The sequence below is a fragment of the Gorilla gorilla genome, chromosome 4 (assembly GCF_029281585.2).
Source record: "Gorilla gorilla gorilla isolate KB3781 chromosome 4, NHGRI_mGorGor1-v2.1_pri, whole genome shotgun sequence".
Taxonomy (NCBI): Eukaryota; Metazoa; Chordata; class Mammalia; order Primates; family Hominidae; genus Gorilla; species Gorilla gorilla.
Genome location: NC_073228.2, coordinates 140,743,712 through 140,764,349, shown reverse-complemented (window position 1 = coordinate 140,764,349; position 20,638 = coordinate 140,743,712). Strand labels below are relative to the sequence as shown.

At 40.0% G+C, this 20,638-nt stretch overlaps 1 pseudogene; it reads right to left on the bottom strand.

Annotated features, from left to right (window-relative positions):
* Positions 1-2,422: 2,422 nt before the first annotated feature.
* Positions 2,423-6,548, bottom strand: LOC101142259 (ankyrin repeat domain-containing protein 49-like; annotated as a pseudogene).
* Between the last annotated feature and the right edge of the window lie 14,090 nt (positions 6,549-20,638).

Here is a 20,638-nt window from a genome sequence, read left to right as displayed (position 1 = left end):
AATGTGATAAGTTGTACTTCATTAAAGTTAAAATCTTTTACTCTGTGAAAGACACTATTAAAAGATTGAAGGCTGGCCATGGTGGCTCACGCCTGTAATCCCAGCAGTTTGGGAGGCCAAGGTGGGCGGATCACGAGGTAAGGAGATTAAGACCAACCTGGCCAACATGGTAAAACCCTGTCTCTACCGAAAAAAAAAAAAAAATTTAACTGGGCGTGGTGGTGCACCTGTAGTCCCAGCTACTCCAGAGGCTGAGGCAGGAGAATTGCTTGAACCTGGGAGGCAGAGGTTGAAGTGAGCTGAGATTGTGCCACTGCACTCCAGCCTGGGTGACAGAGTGAAATTCCACGTCAAAAAAAAAAGACAAAAAAAACCAACACACACAAAAAAACAACGAAAATATAGCAACAGACTGGGAGAAAACATTTACAAAACACATATGTGATAAAGGACTTATATCCAAAATGCAAATACACTTGAAGCTCAACAATGGGAAAACAAACAAACAATTTAAAAATGGGCAAAAGATCTGAATAGACACATCATCAAAGAAGATATTCAGATAAAAAATAACCATGTGAAAAAAATTTCAAAATTATTTGTCATCAAGGAACTTTACGTTAAACCAATGAGATACTAACACATACCTACTTAAATGGCAAACAAACAAACAAACTCAAAAAGAAATCCTGGCAAAGCAGCGAGAGTTCTCATTCATTGCTGATGGGGATAAAAAATGTCATCTTGGAAAACAGTTTGTCAATGTTTTACAAAGCTAAATATAGTCTTACCATACAATTCAGCCATCATCTTCCTATTTAAGGACTTAATTCCACAGAAAATCTTGCAAGCAAGTGTTTACTGCAGCTTTATTCATAATTGACAAAAACTGGAAGCCACAAAGAGTTCATTCAACAGGTGAATAGATATTTATTCACTGATTAAAAAGAGATGAGCTATCAAGCCACAAAAGGCTACCGATAGACTTTAAATGCATATTGCTAAGTGAAAGAATTCAGTCTGAAAAGACCACATACCGTATGATTCAAATTATATGACATTTTGAAAAGACAAACTGTAAAGGTAGTAAACAGATTCATGGTTTGGGGGAGGCGTAGAGGGTTAAACAGGTGAAGCACAATCGATCTTTAGGATAATACAACTATTCTTCACGATACTATAATGTTAGATACATGACATTATTTTCAAAGTTTATAGAATTTTATAGCACAAAGAGAGAACCTTAATGTAGACAAACAAACAAACAAACAAAAAATTAGGAGCTCCAAGAATCCCAGGAAGGAATTCAGACTGTGACAAGAGATTCTGATTGCATTGCAAATATACAAAACTACACCACTGAAGCGGGTAGGATAGGTGCTGACCTATGTAACTTTAGTCTAGAAGTAAAGTCTATAAGACTAAAGTCAAAAGAGACTCAAATAAGCACTGCACGCTATTTGATAAAGTTGTTTCTTATGGGGAACAGATTAATAATCCAGATACTGCTACACATGTATGCTGCAACTGAACAATTAAGTAAATGTGCAGTAGAAGTGTGGGAGCCAGGTTCCTCACTGTTAAAGTGGGAGGTTACAGATAAGCAAGGGGTTATAGATAAGCATGGAATGGTCCATGTGGTAATTCATTACAGTTGGAGACATCAGTGTGAATTTATATTTAGTTTAATACAGATACAGAAATACTTATGGATAAATGTATATTCATAATTTAGTATATACATACGTATTTCCTCGTTCTGTTAGCTGAGAGGGGCTAGAAAGAACAGCATCCCAGCAACAATGAACACACCTAGAATCCAGATCTTGGTCTATAATACAAGTATAGGAACCATTAAAAAGAAGCAGGATTCCTTGGAGAAATGGCTGATTATAGTTTTGGGGCAGGAAACAGACGAGATAAGCCTCAAGCATCTTGTAATATCAGAAAGTAAGGAAGCGCTTAAAAATTAAAAGAAACTTACAATGATGGGATTATGTCAGAGGAACAGAGGAACACATAACCCAACTGAAAGAATTTCCAATGGACAAAGCTGGAACAATTTGAACAACAAAATATAGCAGTATTGGATTATAACCCAAAGTGTAACATAAATATCCGTAAGTCCATACTGAAAATGACTAAATAAATGATGGAGAAGAAACAAATGTCCCTTTCAAAAGAGTTCCAAGTAAATCATGTAGATACTCCCTTCTTTTTTTAATCATTAAATATGTATGCAAACAACTTTCAGATACATTTTGACATCAAAGTCAGTCAATTCACTTGGAAGAACATTATAATGAATACCACTGAATTTTTGTACTAAGATGTTCAATGTCAACTTTGATTATGGGAATACTTTACATCTCACACAAAGGAGGCACTGGTACTTAGAAACTTAAGAAAATTACCAGAACTGTTAAGACTGAGGTGAAGAATTTGCACAGCCTTCCACAACTTCAAAGAGGTAGTGATAGATACTTGTCCTCCTGGCAATATCAAATGCAGTTTCTTCCAAGTTGTTTTTCAGCCCTGGCTTGATGTAACAGTTCACCAGGAGGAGTTCTAGGGTATCCTTGCTGTCTCTGTTCCCAGCAGCAAGATGCAAGCGGGCCAAGAGGCCTTTTGTTTGGGCATTGATATCTGCATCATGCTGCAGTAAGAAAGAAACCACTCAAATTATTCTACTTGCAAGCACTGTGCAGGGGCGTCCAGCCATCCACAGTCACTGCATGAGCATCTGCCCCCTGTGAAATGATCTCCTGGACAATATCTATGTGTCCACTGTAGGCTGCACGATGAAGAAAGAGGGGTATACTCATCTTCATCCCTAGTGTTCACATGAGCGGCCTTTTCAGAAAGTAGTCTCTGTACTGTAGTAAGCCGATTTTTTTCAGCAGCCCAAAGAAGCAATTTGCTTGAGTCTTTTTCCATTGTTTTTTCTTGCAATTGATACCACTCTTCATTTTTTTCATCTTGCTCCTCGTCTTCATCAGAATTGCCTACCCAAAGACTTTGAGTACCAGTAGGAATAAGGTGTCCATGTGTTTCCAAAAATTCAAGTTGGTTAAAGTGTTTGGAAAAATCCAAGGAATTCCCTTGGTCTGGTATTCCATCATCATTTCCTTTTTCTTTTTCCACTTTTACTACTATTCTAAATAAAAAGCATTTCAAATGCCAGGGTATAGATAATCTTTCTAGAGATGAATTATGATTGCTTTATTCATCAAGATCTGACAGAAGGGAAAATAGCCACCATGCATCTCACTTCTGGTAGCATTTAAAAAAAATTTTTTATTATTATACTTTAAGTTCTGGGGTACATGTGCAGAACATGCAGGTTTGTTACATAGATATACATGTGCCATGGTGGTTTGCTGTACCCATCAACCCGTGATCCACATTAGGTATTTCTCCTAATGCTCTCCCTCCCCTTGCCTCCCACCCCCCAACAGGCCCCAGTGTGTGATGTTCCCCTCCCTGTGTCCATGTGTTCTCATTGTTCAACTTCCACTTATGAGTGAAAACCAAACATGAAGTGTTTGGTTTTCTGTTCTTGTGTTAGTTTGCTGAGAATGATGGTTTCCTTACTCCATTCTTAAGAAAGAGAGCATAAATCTCTACTCTTTAATTGTAGGCTTCTCATAGTGACTTCCTTTCAAAGAGTACAGCATGGAAAGGAAGGAGGGAAACAGTAACTTTACAGTGAAGAAACCCAGAAAACACCCATGGCCAGGCGATCAGGGCCAACATCAGCAGTGAGAAACCATGTTGATATAATGTGATGAAAATGGCAGTTTACCTCTGTGGTTTTCCCCCCTAAAGCCCACAGTCTCAGTCTAATTGTGAGGAAAGATAACAGACAAATCCTATGTGAGAGGCATCCTACAAAATATCTGACCAGTACTCAAAACTGTCAAGGTCATCAAAAATGAGAAAATCAAGAGAAGTTTTCACAGCTAAGAGGATCCTAAAGGGACATGATGTGCGTGTATGGTAGTATCCTGGATAGGATCCTGGGACAGCAAAAGGACATAAGGAAAAACTAAGCAAATCTGAGTAATTATGAACTTTCAGTTATTAAAAATATGGTATGAATGTTGATTCATTAATTGTAACAAATGTAAGTGGTTAATAATAAGGGAAACTGGGTGTGGGGTATACCAGAACTCTGTATACGGTCTTAATTTTTCTGTACACCTATAACTGTTCTGAAAAAATAAACTCTATTGGGGAAAAAAAGTTCCCCTGGTTTTGATTCCTTTTATGTAGAGATTTGGGTCTTGTCTGCAATATGATTCCTCATTCAGTTTCTTACCCTTTGAACTATTTCCCTTTCTTGTCCCATCTTGTTCTGCTTCTGCCACACTGATTCCATCACTGGGCAGTTCTAGCAGCTTGGAAACCCTATCATCGTGCTCACTTCTTCATGGTTTCTGCCCTTGTAGAACAACATAGAATGAGTTTGCAGCCACGAAGCAGTTCTTCAGTCATTCAAGGATACTACTTTTGTGAAGCCATCCTCCCAGGATTAAAATTCGGTAAATGCCCTCCCCATTCTTCATGTGGTGCAGTTTCTGAATACTTCACTACCCTAGACACTTTCCTATGAATATTTATGTTTGTTAAAAAGAGGAACCTAGATCTAAATATGTTTTCTCCGTTGTATTCCAATCAGAATTAAGCATAATATCATTTTTAAAATTATATTTCCTTTTACCTACTGCTTAAAATATATATCATATCATTCCGGTTTTAGACCTCCATTTCAAGAAGGTGAGCTAAATATAATTAAGTCTCCTTTATGCATGTTCCCACTGTCATTAAATGTACCCCATTAATGAAATTTCAAACAATGCATTTAAATTCCCTACCTCATTCAGTTTTTCTCACTGTTTGAAACCAACAGCTGCTTTTGACTGACTTTCTGAATGAACTAACACTTTCCTTAGTCCTCATTGTATACAAAGCCTTACACTTATGCCAAGGATGCATAATAAACACAGTCAAATACATGTCTTTTGTTCAGCAATGGGCTTTGTGTTGATTAGTAAAATGATAGCTCTCTCAAACAGGAATATATCTCAATAGTACTTTTCTCAGAGGGGCTAGCTGAGGTATAAAATAGTGAATCAGCACCACGGAATCTGGTGTCATGAAGTCTTAGGTTTTCATGCCCAGCGTAAAAACAAACATAGCAATAAAATAAAATGGTGATAGAATAACTCCCAGGGGAATATAGAAATTATAGTACTCAGATATGAAAGCTGGAATTAGTTGCTACCTTTTTGTGTTCCGGAGTAAATCTTTCTGAACATTGCAGAGAAGTGATTTGGGACTTTCTACGTTTGGAAAGATGTATTTACCCATTTGGATGATGTTTCTTTCAGGATTTGGCAATCTGTCCTATCCCTGACTCTCTCCTTGGGAAGAGTATGGTAGGTGTAAGTATAAAGGGTACAGCATCAGCTAAGACATTCCGAACGTGCTCAGTGAAGGCACACGTATATCTGTTGGGTGACTTGTTCAAAAGCCCAACTTCCTGTTTTTTCTCTTTCAATTCCACATGGATCCCAAGTTTCCCCTTTCCTCTGAGCCTGTAGCCCTCATTGATATTGTTGGCTTTTCCTCATGACACAAAACCTTCTGTTTGGTTGTTTGATGTTATTCACTATGTCTGTTTATTATAGTCTGCCATATATTTGCCTCTCCTGATAGTATATGGATAAATAAAATGTTAAAATATCACTTAATTATGTGGCAATGGTTTTGAGGGTGGAGCCATGTCCTGCATTTCTTGCCTTTTCCTCTTACATTAGGACTCCAAGGACACTGACATATGGATGTACTCGGTGGTCCCTTTAAATCTACCAATGGATACAACCTAAAAGCTGACCTAGGCCAAGTCCACTTAACCCCCACAAAATAAAGTTGATTCATTCAGAAGCAAAATCAATTTCATTTGATTACACTCTCAGAGCTGAGTGTCCAGAAAAATGCTTGTGCTTGAAAGAATTGACCAAATGTTGGATTTGGCACAGTTGGTGGCAAATCCAGTTTTATCTTTCTCCTCTATGCGTGAATAGGGGGAAAGAAAGATTTGTCTGTCCTTTTATAAAGAGTTTGAAAGCAAAATGAGGCTGGCTATTTATGCTTGGAATCTTGCTTGGTTCAGAGATTTAGAATTAGTTTTGTGGTGTTTGACAGCTTATACATCTCTGTCTAAGCTTGTGGTAACTGAAGTTGCCCAGTGGGAGGAAGGTTAAGTTGTCTTTTTGAACAGCTTCCAGTCATCCTTCTTTGCAGACCCAGAGGCAGCTCTCGTGGTTCAAAAAGAACAAACAATTTCTTCCCCCAGGAGGAAGCACTGCTTGAGAGCAATAACTGCATTTTCTAACCCATCAGAGCTAATCTGTATACTTGGGATACTGCTGACCATATTTAGCATGCATCCTAATCATTGTGTGGCCCAATGATGTCTCTGCTGTTCCTTCTTCAAACATTGGTGTTTCTGCAAGAAGCAAGCTCTCAGAGCTAGTATCCATTCCTCCTCTTCTGGGTGGGGAGCCTGCTGTGTAACCATCACTGTTTCCCCTGGCCAACTTCCAACAGCGTGTGATTTTGCTTCCCTCTTGGAAAGGTATTCCGAGAAATTAGGCTTGCAAGCCAGAAGGCCCCTGAGCAAATGCAGAAGGTTTAGAAGTTTTGATTGTTGCTGAGATTTGTTTCCATGTCTTGTTCAAAGAAATTGGGGGTGGCAAATTGATTTCATTTGTGTGTCAATTCAGATCAATTAGTATGCACAGGAGAACTGTGTGGAGAGACTCTCAGGTCATGTCTTACCTCTGGTGTTGAGTAAAAAGAGAGCCTGATTGTTAAGAGATATCTCTCCAGAGTGGGAGCCAACCCCACAGAGGTACCAGGTTTGAGTGCCTCAGAGTTGTCAACAAAGGGCATGCAACAACTATGGAGCATTCTATACATACCTAATACTGTTCCAAGTGCATGGAGGAGCTCTGACATAGTAGAAAATGTAGTTATTGCTCTCAAAAAGAGTGTACATGGAATAGGGTGGTATGTAGTATTATTGGGCATGGCTCTGTGTTGAAATTTATCATCGTCCCTTCTTAACACATGAATGCATACTCACATACTTAAAAACATAAATGAAGGGGCATCCACCATTACTGAGGCTTAAGTAGGTGGTTTTCTGGTCACAGTGTAAACAAAGCTGGTGGGAAGTTTGGACTGGGTGGAGCCCAACTGCAGTGCCACAAAGTTGCTGTAGCCAGACTGCCACTGTAGATTCCTCCTCTCTGGGCAGGGCATCTCTGAAAGAAAGGCAGCAGTCCCAGTTAGGAGCTTATAGATAAAACTCCCATCTCCCTGGGACAGAGCACCTGGGGGAAGGGGTAGCTGTGGGTGCAACTTCAGCAGACTTAAACGTTCCTGCCTGCCAGCTCTGAAGAGAGCAGCGGATCTCCCAGCATAGTGTTGGAGCCCCGCTAAGGGACAGACTGTCTCCTCAAGTGGGTCCCTGACCCCCATGCCTCCCGATGGAGAAACACCTCCCAGCAGGAGTCAACAGACTCCTTATACAGGAGAGCTCCAATGAGCATCTGGTGGGTGCCCCTCTGGGATAAACCTTCCAGAGGAAGGAGTGGGCAGCGATCTTTGCTGTTCTGCCACCTCTGCTGGTGATACCCAGGCAAACAGGGTATGGAGTGGACCTCCAGCAAACTCCAGCAGACCTGCAGAAGAGGGGCCTGTTAGAAGGAGAACTAACAAACAGAAAGCAATAGCATCAACATCAACAAAAAGTACGACCACGCAAAAACCCTATCTGAAGGTCACCAACATTAAAGACCAAAGATAGAAAAATCCATGAAGATGAGGAAAAACCAGCACAAGAAGGCTGAAAATTTCCAAAACCAGAACTTCTCTTCTCCTCCAAAGGATGAAAACTCCTTGGCAGCAAGGGAACAAAACTGGATGGAGAATGAGTTTGACAAATTGACAGAAGTAGGCTTCAGAAGGTGGGTAATAACAAACTCCTCTGAGCTAACAGGGCATGTTCTAAGCCAATGCAAGGCAGCTAAGAACCTTGATAAAAGGTTACAGGAGCTGCTAACTAGAATAACCACTTTAGAGAAGAATATAAATGACCTGAGGGAGCTGAAAAACATACCACAAGAGCTTCGTGAAGCATAGACAAGTATCAGTAGCCGAATTGATCAAGTGGAAGAAAGATATCAGAGATTGAAGATCAACTTAATGAAATAAAGTGTAAAGACAACATTAGAGAAAAAAGAACAAAAATGAATGAAAAAAGCCTCCAAGAAATATGGGACTATGTGAAAAGACCAAACCTATGTTTGATTGGTACACCTGAAAGTGAAGGGGAGAATGGAACTAAGTTGAAAAACACACTTCAGGATATTATCCAGGAGAACTTCCCCAATCTAGCAAGGCAGGCCAACATTCAAATTTGGGAAATACAGAGAAAACCACAAAGATACTTCTCAAGAAGAGCAACCCCAAGACATATAATTGTCAGGTTCACCAAGGTTGAAATGAAGGAAAAATGTTAAGGGCAGCCTGAGAGAAAGCTCAGGTTACCCACAAAGGCAAGCCCATTAGACTAACAGCAACTCTCTCTGCAGAAACCCTACAAGCCAGAAGAGATGGGGGTCAATATTCAACATTCTTAAAGAAAAGAATTTTCAACCCAGAATTTCATATCCAGCCAAACTAAGCTTCGTAAGTGAAGGAGAAATAAAATCCTTTACAGACAAGCAAATGCTGAGTGATTTTGTTACCATGAGGCCTGCCTTACAAGAGCTCCTGAAGGAAGCACTAAATATAGAAAGAAAAAGCCAGTACCAGCCATTGCAAAAACACACCAAAATGTAAAGATAATTGACACTATGAAGAAACAGCATCAACTAGTGGGCAAAATAACCAGCTAATATCATAATGACAGGATCAAATTCATACATAACAATATTTAACCTTAAATGTAAATGGACTAAATGCCCTAATATAAAGACACAGACTGGCAAATTGGATAAAGAGTCAAGACTCATTGGTGTGCTGTATTCAGGAGACCCATCTCCCATATAAAGACACACACAGGCTCAAAATAAAGGGATGGAGGAAGATTTACGAAGCAAATGGAAAGCAAAAACAAAACAAAACAAAACAAAACAAAACAAAAAAAACAACAAAAAAAGCAGGGGTTGCAATCCTAATCTCTGACAAAATAGATTTTAAATGAACAAAGTTCAAAAAAGACAAAGAAGGGCATTATATAATGGTAAAGGGATCAATGCAACAAGAAGAGCTAACTATCCTAAATATATATTCACCCAGTACAGGAGCACCCAGTTTTATAAAGCAAGTTCTTAGAGACCTACAAAGAGACTTAGACTCCCACACAATAATAGTGGAGACTTTAACACTCCACTGTCAATATTAGACAGATGAATGGGACAGAAAATTAACAATGATATTCAGGACCTTAACTCAGTTCTGGACCAAGCAGAACTAATAGACATGAACAGAACTCTCCACCCCAAGTCAACAGAACATACATCCTTCTCAGCACCACATTGCACTTATTCTAAAATTTACCACATAATTGGAAGTTAAACACTCCTAAGCAAATGTAAAGGAATGGATATCATAACAAACAGTCTCTCAGACCACAGTGCAATCAAATTAGAACTTAGGATTAAGAAACTCACTCAAAATGTGCAACTGCATGGAAACTGAATAACCTGCTCCTGAATGACTACTGGGTAAATAATGAAACTAAGGCAGAAATAAATAAGTTCTTTGAAACCAATGAGAACAAAGACACAACATACCAGAATCTCTGAGACACAGCTAAAGCAGTGTGTAGAGGGAAATTTATAGCACTAAGTGCCCACAGGAGAAAGTGGGAAAGATCTAAAATTGACACCCTAACATAACAATTGAAAGAACTAGATAAGCAAGAGCAAATTCAAAAGCTAGCAGAAGACAAGGAATAACTAGAATTAGAGCTGAAATGAAAGAGATAGAGACATGAAAAACCCTTCAAAAAATCAATGAATCCAGGAACTGGTTTTTTGAAAAAATTAACAGAACAGATAGACCACTAGCCAGACTAATAAAGAAGAAAAGAGAGAAGAATCAAATAGATTCAATAAAGAATGATAAAGGGGATAGCACCACTGATCCCACAGAAATACAAACTACCATCAGAGAATACTATAAATACCTTTACACAAATAAACTAGAAAACCTAGAAGAAATGGATAATTCCTGGACACATACACTCTCCCAAAACTAAACCAGAAAGAAGTCGAATCCCTGAATACACCAATAACAAGTTCTGAAACTGAGGTAGTAATTAATAGTCTACCAACCAAAAAAACCCCAGGACCAGACAGATTCACAGCCAAATTCTGCCAGAGGTACAAAGAGGAGCTGGCACCATTCCTTCTAAAACTATTCCAAACAATAGAAAAAGAAGAAATCCTCCCTAACTCATTTTATGAGGCCGGCATCATCCTGATACCAAAGCCTGGCAGAGACACCACAAAAAAAGAAAATTTCAGGCCAATATCCCTGATGAACACTGATGCAAAAATCCTCAGTAAAATGCTGGCAAACTGAATCCAGCAGCACATAAGAAAGCTTATCCACCACTGTCAAGTTGGTTTCATCCCTGAGATGCAAGGCTGGTTCAACATATGTGAATCAAAAAAAGTAAACCATCACATAAAAAGGAACAATGACAAAAACCACATGATTATCTCAATAAATGCAGAAAAGGCCTTCGACAAAATTCAACAAAACTTCATGCTAAAAACTCTCAATTAACTAGGTATTGATGGAACGTATCTCAAAATAATAAGAGCTATTTATGACAAACCCACAGCCAATATCATACTGAATGGGCAAAAACGGAAGCATTCCCTTTGAAAACTGGCACAAGACAAGGATGCCCTTTCTCACCACTCCTATTCAACATAGTATTGGAAGTCCTGGCCAGAGCAATCAGGCAAGAGAAAGAAATAAAGGGTATTTAAATAGGAAGAGAGGAAGTCCAATTATCTGTTTGCAGATGACATGATTGTATATTTAGAAAATCCCATCGTCTCAGCCCAAAATCTCCTTAAGCTGATAAGCAACTTCAGCAAAGTCTCCGGATACAAAATCAATGTGCAAAAATCACAAGCATTCCTATACACTAATAGTAGACAAACAGAGAGCCAAATCATGAGTGAATTCCCATTCACAGGTTGCTACAAAGACAATAAAATACCTTGGAATAAAACTTACTAGGGATATGAGGGACCTCTTCAAGGAGAACTACAAACCACTGCTCAAGGAAATAAGAGAGGACACAAACAAATGGAAAAACATACCATGCTCATGGATAGGAAGAATCAATAACGTGAAAATGGCCATACTGCCCAAAATAATTTATAGATTCAATGCTATTCCCATCAAGCTACCATTGACATTCTTCACAGAATTAGAAAAAAACTACTTCAAATTTCATATGGAACCAAAAAAGGGTCCATATAGCCAAGACAATCCTACGCAAAAAGGACAAAGCTGGAGGCATCACGCTGCCTGACTTCAAATTATACTTCAAAGATACAGTAACAAAAACAGCATGGTACTGGTACCAAAACAGATATATAGACCAATGGAAAGGAATAGAGGCCTCGGAAATAACACCACACATTTACAGCCATCTGATCTTTGACAAACCTGACAACAACAAGCAATGGGGAAAGGATTCCCTATTTAATAAATGGTGTTGGGAAAACTGGCTAGCCATATGCAGAAAACAGAAACTGGACCCCTTCTTTACACCTTATACAAAAATTAACTCAAGATGGGTTAAAGATTTAAACATAAGACCTAAAACCATAAAAACGCTAGAAGAAAACCTAGGCAGTGCCATTCAGGACATAGGCATGGACAAAGACTTCACGACTAAAACACCAAAAGCAACTGCAATAAAACCCAAAATTCAAAAATGGGATCTAATTCGACTAAAGAGCTTCTGCTCAGCAAAAGAAACTATCATCAGAGTGAACAGGCAACCTACAGAATGGGAGAAAATTTTTGCAATCCATCCACCTGACAAATGGCTAATATCCAGAATCTACAAGGAACTTAAACAAATTTACAAGAAAAAAACAAATGACCCCATCAAAAAGTGGGTGAAGGATATGAACAGACACTTCTCAAAAGAAGACATTTATGCAACCAAAAAACATGAAAAAATGCTAATCATCACTGGTCATTAGAGAAATGCAAACCAAAACCACAGTGAGATACTATCTCACACCAGTTAGAATGGCAATCATTAGAAAGTCAGGAAAGGCCAGGCTCAGTGGCTCATGCCTGTAATCCCAGCACTTTGGGAGGGTGAGGTGGGCGGATCATGAGGTCAAGAGATGGAGACCATCCTGGCCAATATGGTGAAACCCCGTGTTTACAAAAAATACAAAAATTAGCTCGGTGTGGTGGCACATGCCTGTAGTCCTAGCTACTCAGGAGGCTGAGGCCAGAGAATCGCTTGAACCTGGGAAGCAGAGGTTGCAGTGAGCCAAGATCATGCCACTGCACTACAGCCTGGCAATAGCGTGAGGCTCCGTCTCAAAAAAAAAAAAAAAAAAAAAAGTCAGGAAACAACAGATGCTGAAGAGGATGTGGAGAATAGGAAGGCTTTTACACTGTTGGTGGGAGTGTAAATTAGTTCACCTGTTGTAGAAGACAGTGTGGAGATTCCTTAAGGATCTAGAACTAGAAATACCATTTGACCCAGCAATCCCATTACTGGGTATATACCCAAAGCGTTATAAATCATTCTACTATAAAGACACATGCATATGTATGTTTATTGCAGCACTATTCACAATAGCAAAGACTTGGAACCAACCCAATGCCCATCAATGATAGACTGGATAAAGAAAATGTGGCACATATACACCATGGAATACTATGCAGCCATAATGAGTTCATGTCCTTTGCAGGGACATGGATGAAGCTGGAAACCATCATTCTCAGCAAACTAACACAGGAACAGAAAACCAAACACTGCATGTTCTTGCTCATAAGTGAGAGTTGAACAATGAGAACATGTGGGCACAGGGAGGGGAACATCACATACTAGGGCCTGTCAGGGGGTAGAGGGCAAGTAGAGGGATAACATTAGGAGAAATACCTAATGTAGATGAAGGGTTGATAGCTGCAGCAAACAACCATGGCACATGTATACTTATGTAACAAACCTGCACGTTCTGCATATGTATCCGAGAACTTAAAGTATAATAAAAAGGAAAAAATATATTGAGGTATATGAAAGATACAGAAAAATGTACAAGTAGTACATGTACAACTTCATATTTTTTTATTGTGGTAAGAACACTTAACATGAGTTAATAACTATCCTCTTAACAAATTTTAAAATGTACACTACGTTATTATGGACTATAGGTGCAATGTTACACATTATATCTCTCGTGTTTATTCATCTTGCTTGACTGAAACTTTCTGACTGCTAATTAGCAACTCTCTATTTCTCTCTCCTTCTAGGGACTGGCAACCACTATTATACGTTTTGATTCTATGAATTTGACTCTTTTAGACACCTCATATGAATGAAATCATGCCATATTTGCCCGTTAGTGACAGGCTTATTTCACTTGGCAAATGTCCTCCAGGTTCATCCGTTTTGTTACAGATAGTAGGATTTCGAGAAAAACCATAAATGTTTTGCGTTGAATTCTGCATTTGGCGGTTCCTCTACCATCAAAAAATGCTCTAGTTTCCAGTGCTTCTCAAACATAAATATGCATGCAAATCACCTGGGGAACAGATTCTGTTTTGGTTGGCATGGGCTTGTGCCTGGGGTTAGGCTTTTCTAACATGTTCCCTGGTGATGCCCATGCTGCTGATCCATGACCCACACTGCAGAACAAACTTCTAAACTCTCAAATGGCTTCACATTTCTCTTGAGATACAGACACAGCTTAACATGGCTTACAAGGTCTTTGCATGATTTCATTGCCATCTAACACGACAGCTTTTTTTCTTCCCTCCATGACTTTCTGTGCTCTTCCCAGAGCACTGAATTTGGCGTTTGTTAAGTCCTTTCTACTAGTCAAGCTCTGCTCATTTCAGTGCCTTTGCAGATGCTGTTCATCCTGTCTGGAAAGCTGTGTCACCATCATTTCTCCTAGATACATTTTACTCATGCTTTGAATCTCAGCTCTAACACCACTTCTACAGGACAACTCCCTGACTGCTGTAACTAGAATACTCATCTTTATTATCTATTCTCATAGCAGAGAACATTTTTACCTTCAAATTTGGTTATGATTGGTGTAATTTCTATCAGAGTAGGGATCTTGCCTGTTTTTATTCACTATTACATTCCTAGAACTTAACATACCATTTCTTGCATCAATTCCTAGACTTTGCTTTTCTTGGAAACGCCAATCCTTAGGTAAGTTTTTCAGAAAAGAAGAAGCCCCAACCCTCTAAACTGTCCCGTTTGGGCACTGGGCTGTGGGTATGAGGTCAGATAATGTTTGGGGTGTCCATTGCTTTGTGAGAAAATGGCTGTGAGATAGAACTTGGGTTTGTGTTATTTCAGAATCCTATTGCCGTCCTTTATCCATCCTTTCAAGCTTCAAAGGATTGAGGACATGATTCTATTCTGCTTTACATCAGTTTCCTGTAGGCTTATATAACTTCCCTCCAAACCCTACCTCACTACTGGACAAGAAGTTCTTTCTCAACAGAAATTAGGTCTTCCCTTATTTTTGCTATGGTAAGCCTTGTTCACAGAGAAATTTAATAACATATGAGGTTAAATCAAATCTGGAAACATTGATAGGAAAATGGGTTCATGGGAGAGCAGAGTTTGGCCCATTAGTATCTTCCCTAGGATTGCCAGGATAACATAGTGATAATTTACCCTGTGGATATGTGAGTCACATAAAATGTCATGTTTCCCTTTTTGCATTGGATGTTGGAAAGTCTAGCATCAAGTTCTGTCCAAGTGCATCATGCTTTAAGACAAGAATTTGTTAAGCCATCTCAACTTCTTTTCAGATCAAGTCAGTGTAGAGAAATTTATTGCAAATATTTAATGAGATGACTATTAATGCTCATGATGTATTAGGAGCTCAACATATTTTAATTCCAATTCTCTCTACTTAAAAAGCTAGGTAATATTACTGTCCATTTTAAGATAAGCAAATAGAATGTCTATATAATTTGTCCTAAGTTGTAGGCCTAAACTCTGGTCTAGACAAAGAAACTGACGCTTAGAGAGGATAAATAACTCATTCAAGTTTACTGAGCTGATTACTGACTGTCTTATTCTTCTAGGGCTGCTATAACAAATTATGACCACAAACTTGGTGGATTAAAACCACAGAAACTTATTCTTTCACAGTTCTGGGGGCTGGAAGTCCAAAACAGGTGTTGGTGGGGCCATGCTCCCTCTGAAGCCTCCGGGGAAGACTCCTTTCTCGCCTCTTCCTAACTTCTCATGGCTTATGGCTGCATCTTTCTCATCTCTGCCTTTGTCTTCACATGGTCTTCTACCCTATGTGTGTCTCTGTGAGCCTCTCCTCTTCTTATAAGAATATCAGTCATTGGTATAACCCACCCTAATTCACTATGACCTCATCTCAACTAATTACTATCTCCAAATATAAATCCTAATTCCAAATAAGTTCACAGTTTGAGGTTTTGAGTGGACATTAATTTTGGGGGTACACTATTCAACCCACCACAGTGACTGAGCTAAGACTGTAAGTTAGGACTAACTCAAGGCCATGTTCTTTATACTACACAAAACTAACTACATCTGCCTACGTTATCGTTGCCATGATGCTTCACAACTGACTGATCCCTATGGGAAAAGCAGCACTGGCTGATTCTAAATTTAATTTGGCAGTTTCTCTTAGAAGTGGACTGGTGGTTAATTTGTATGGAAGAATTGCTGAATGGTCAATTTAGAGAAGATGTAATTAGTGGATTAGGGTTAAAGTAGAATTACGTTTTGAGAAACCAAATGTTCAGATATTGGGTTGACTAGACAGAGCTGGGTTTAGTTGACATGGAATTTCTATCCTCACAGCAACAGCCTCTTCATCCATATTATTTTCCCTTTTCCCAGCTTCCAAACCCCATTGTTGAGAAAAGTGCTTACCTTGCAAAATATCTCCTCACTTGCAGGGGTGGGCAAAGCTGTTTCCCAATCACTTTTTGATATTAACATTATTCTGAAAATTACATCTCATTCAGCATGATATTTTAATGAGCCTTTGTCTGTTCTCGTTAAGTCAATTGGTGCTGAGCTAATGAAATACAGGAATAGCATGAGATGGTCCTCAGAGACACTGGATATCTTTATAACTCTATGGCTTAGAACAGCAGTTCCTTTAGCTGCCTTGTTCAGCCCAGCCATGAGAAATTGCAATTCTGAGACTACCTCTGGGCATGTTCTTTTCTAGATGTGCTTTCCCCATGTACTTTATTGTGGTGGCAAATATTGTGGGGTAGGGGGAAGGTAGGTTGTCCATAAGACTCTACCCAGGGCCTAGATAAATTAGCGATGTTAGAGGACAAGAGGAACCAGGCTTCCTCAAGAGGCAGGCTGGATGGGACATGTGACAGGAACCTGGATCCAATTAAGAAGGAAGGCAAGGGGGAAGGAGAGAAGACCACCTGGCCATTTCCTGAGCTAGACGGCAGGGAGGCAGCCTTGGGAGAAGGAAGAGCATTGCCCACTGATGCTTTGAAGGTCAACTAAGAAGGTTAACCTGCTCAGTCTACCAGCCATCTCTCCTCTTGAACTCCATTCCCAATGGAAAAGCCTCCCTCTTCTTGGCCCTGTTGGTGACCTCAATTCTTCATGGTGACTGATTCCTTTCCTTGGTGACTTAATCTCCATTGTGCCTGACTTCTTCTGTGATTCTTCACCTTTGAGGATATTTTATTATTGCTAAGGCTTGGCACCCTCTTCTATGAGGCTTATCAACCATTTATACTTTCCTGTAAATGTGAGACCCTTGAAAGAAATTTCTGATAAGAAAAGGGTCCAACACTTTTCTTATCAGAAATTTCTTTCAAGGATCTCACATTTATAGGAAAGTGGAAAGAATGTGACCTTTGCCGCTAAATAGGAAGCCTTTTGACACAGGGAGCCAAATACTGGCTTCAACAATATTGTTAGGGGTTAGGGAGAGTTTCTCAAGAAGTACAAAGGAAAAAAAAGAATAAAAGCAAGAAAGAGAAAAAGGAAAGAGAATAAGAGGGACGGGGAGAAGGAGAAGGGAGGAATTAAAAAGCCTGGGTCCTCTGAATAACTTTGGCAGCATCTAAGCATGATTACCAAGAAGGTTGGCAATTTCTTGTAGAACAAACACATTGCAAGAGATAATTAGAGATAAGACTTTGGATTCTAAGGTTAGAAAAACCTTGGTTTAAATCTAGGCCTTTTTCCTTTATAAATGTGTAAATTTGGAAACTCATTTGACTTTGCAGAGTTCTGCTTCTTCACTTGGAAAGTAAGGATACTGAAAACCCACCTAACAGGCTTTTGGAGAAGATTCAGTGAATGCCTAATGAATGTAAAGAGTGGCCAGCACAGTGCCAGGATAAATGCCACATCCATGTTGCCTTTTACTATTTGTACAAAGCAGTGTGCAGCAGAGCTGGAAGCAGTTTGGGATGACCCCTACAGGCAGCACTTGCTTCCCTTATAAGGGCCCAGCACAGTTTCAAAGCACAGGCTTAAGGGCTAGTCCTGTGTTCCTCGCATGGCTGGTTGGCTTCTGTCTCTGATGCTTTGCTTCTATTGTCCCAAGGATTTACAAGTTTCCTTCAGTGCCTTCAGTTCCTTCTTCCACATACATTCATGGTGGGGAATGCCTAACAGGGCTGTCTGTGCAATGGGCAGGGACCGGACTGGGCAGGTAGATTCTCTAACATTCTTGAACTTCTCCAGTAGCTCCAGTGCTCCAGGCCATGGCAGCATTGCCTCCCCTCAACTTGTCGGCTTCTCCTGGGCTTGTTTATTCTAGGCCTTTTGTAGTCTTGCCTGCTGCTTCTGCACAGCCTTGCTTCTTGAATATGAGGCGCTGCTGATTTGGGATTTGAGATGACAAGCCAGGTGAAGCTGAGTGGATCACGTTTGTTTGAGCTAATGTGTATGCAGGTCAGAGACTCAGAGGGTGGACAAAGTATTGGTTTGAAAAGTAGCCACCTTTCTCTTTTTCTAAAACTACTTGCATTTTTTAAGTCAGGCCTCAGAGGGACTGGAAACATTCTTCTTTACAGACCCCATCAGTGATTTGTGAGAGCATTTGTTCTAGATTTACTCAGCTCTGCAGCTGAAAAATGCAGCAGGCAGAAAGCTAACTTTGGAACTGTTGGAGGGCTTACCCCCTGACACCAGCATACATTTTCTTTCCTAGCTGAGGACCAATTATATAAAGGACCACATGGAAAAACTTCACTGGAAAAGAAATAAAGTATGCCTAAGCTCATACTCAGCTGGCCAAGAGGGGCCTATTGTAGCCAGGGGATAAATTAAATATTGACAAGACAAGAAGATCGCTCAATGAAAGGGGAGTGCCGCGGGACTTGGCACTCAGGACCACTGAGTTCATCCATAGCTTTGTCCAGGATCACTTTTTGACCTTGGGTAAGTAGGTTGCTTGACTTCCTTGGGCCTCAGTTTCTTCATATATAAAGGAGAAGAATGTACCTGACCATCCAAGTCCCTTATCATGTACATACACTGAAAGGCAGAAGCAATGATGCAGCTGGCCAGAGAAACACAGATGAGAATGAGATTTGTGTTCAGTGACCTTGTTTTAGATATAACATTCCTAAAAATTTGTGTATTTGTAAGCCATATTTAACATAAACTTAGGAAACTCAGTTTTTAAAGAACTAGTCCTTGGCTGGGCATGGTGACTCATACCTGTAATTCCAGCACTTTGGGAGGATGAGGTGGGAGAATCACTTGAGGTCACGAGTTCAAAACCAGCCTGGGCAACCTAGCAAGACTCTGTCTCTACAAATAATAATAATAATAATAATAATTCAAAAATTAGCCAGGTGTGGTGGCATGTGCCTATAGTTCCATCTACTCAGGAGGCTGAGGTGGGAGTATTGCTTAAGCACAGGAATTCAAGGTTATAGTGAGCCATGATCACACTGCCCTCCAGCTTGGGTGACAGAGTGAGACCCCATCTCAAAAAAAGAACTAGTTTTTAATTTCAAAATTGTTTCTTAAGTAGAGGCACCTGGTAATGGGCACCTGCCTTTTCTGGTGGAGAATATACAGGAGCCCGAATAGACTTAGTAGCAGAACACTGAGGTTCATAGCACTCATGCACAAATCCAGAGTATTCATGAAAAGATGGATTACTTTCATCAGACAAGTGTCTTAGTCAGAGATTATTAGTAAGAGATGTATATCCACCTACATCAGTGCCTATTTAAGGGCACTTATTGAAAGGACACAAATCTCAAAGACACCCATTGGTGAAGCACTATATACAGCCATGGAGTCCCTGTCTCTGAATGTCTGGACCTTTCGTCCTTGTCCTCATCTCCCACATGGAGCTCCCCAGCTCCTCTCTGATATGAGCTCTACTCTCCCCACCGCCTGGCCACCTCTGCCGACCCTGCCTCCTCCTCTCACTTTGGTTGCTGTGTGGCTTTGGTTTTTGGGGCACTGGGCCTAACCCTGACTCTCCATGTGGACTTTCAATTCCAGAGCCCTAAAAAGGCTGATTTGGCCTCTGTGGCATTGAAATTCTCAGGAGAGAGAATTCAGTTCCTTCCTGGTGGAGCAGTGACTTGAATTGCAAGCTGGTTGCTGCAGTGCCACCCTCCCATGGTTGCACAGGCTACGGGTGAATGGAGAGAATTCCCAGAGAACAGGGCTACGGGCAGAACAGTTACCACAAAACTCAGTCATGCTTATTGAGAAAAATACACCACGTCCCACAGAAACACTTGGACCTACTTGTTTGTTTTCCAAACTTCTGGTCTCCCCAACTTCTTTCAAGAGACACAGAGTGAAAAACTCTGGTCTACAATAATCTAAGAGTGGAGTAATAATGAGCCTAGGACTTTCTATTGCACTTCTAGGTCTCCGATCTTATTTATCAAATCAGGTAAAACCCACACACCCAATCTCTAGGAACAATTCAGAGACCAAAGAGATGTACAAACTTCTTGTCTTTTTTGCCATCTCCTGAAGCCATACATCATTTTCAAACAAAGAACCACCTCCTTATTTCCATGTTAAGAAAAAGGCACAAAATGTTATCAATTCAATAAACTTTTATGATTTGCCTACTACTTACTGGTAATGGAGAACCAGGCAATTAACAGATTTCCATGGACCTGGTGAAGCAGACAGGTGCACAGAGAATTCCAACTCAGGCAGTGATCATGATATTATACATTTGTGTGGTGATGTCACATTGCTCCTCTTGCAGAGCTTACACAGAGCCCACGGAGGCAGTGTCTGCTCAAAATAGAGCCAAACACGACCAGAGGCAGGCTTGAAGATGAAGACAAAGAC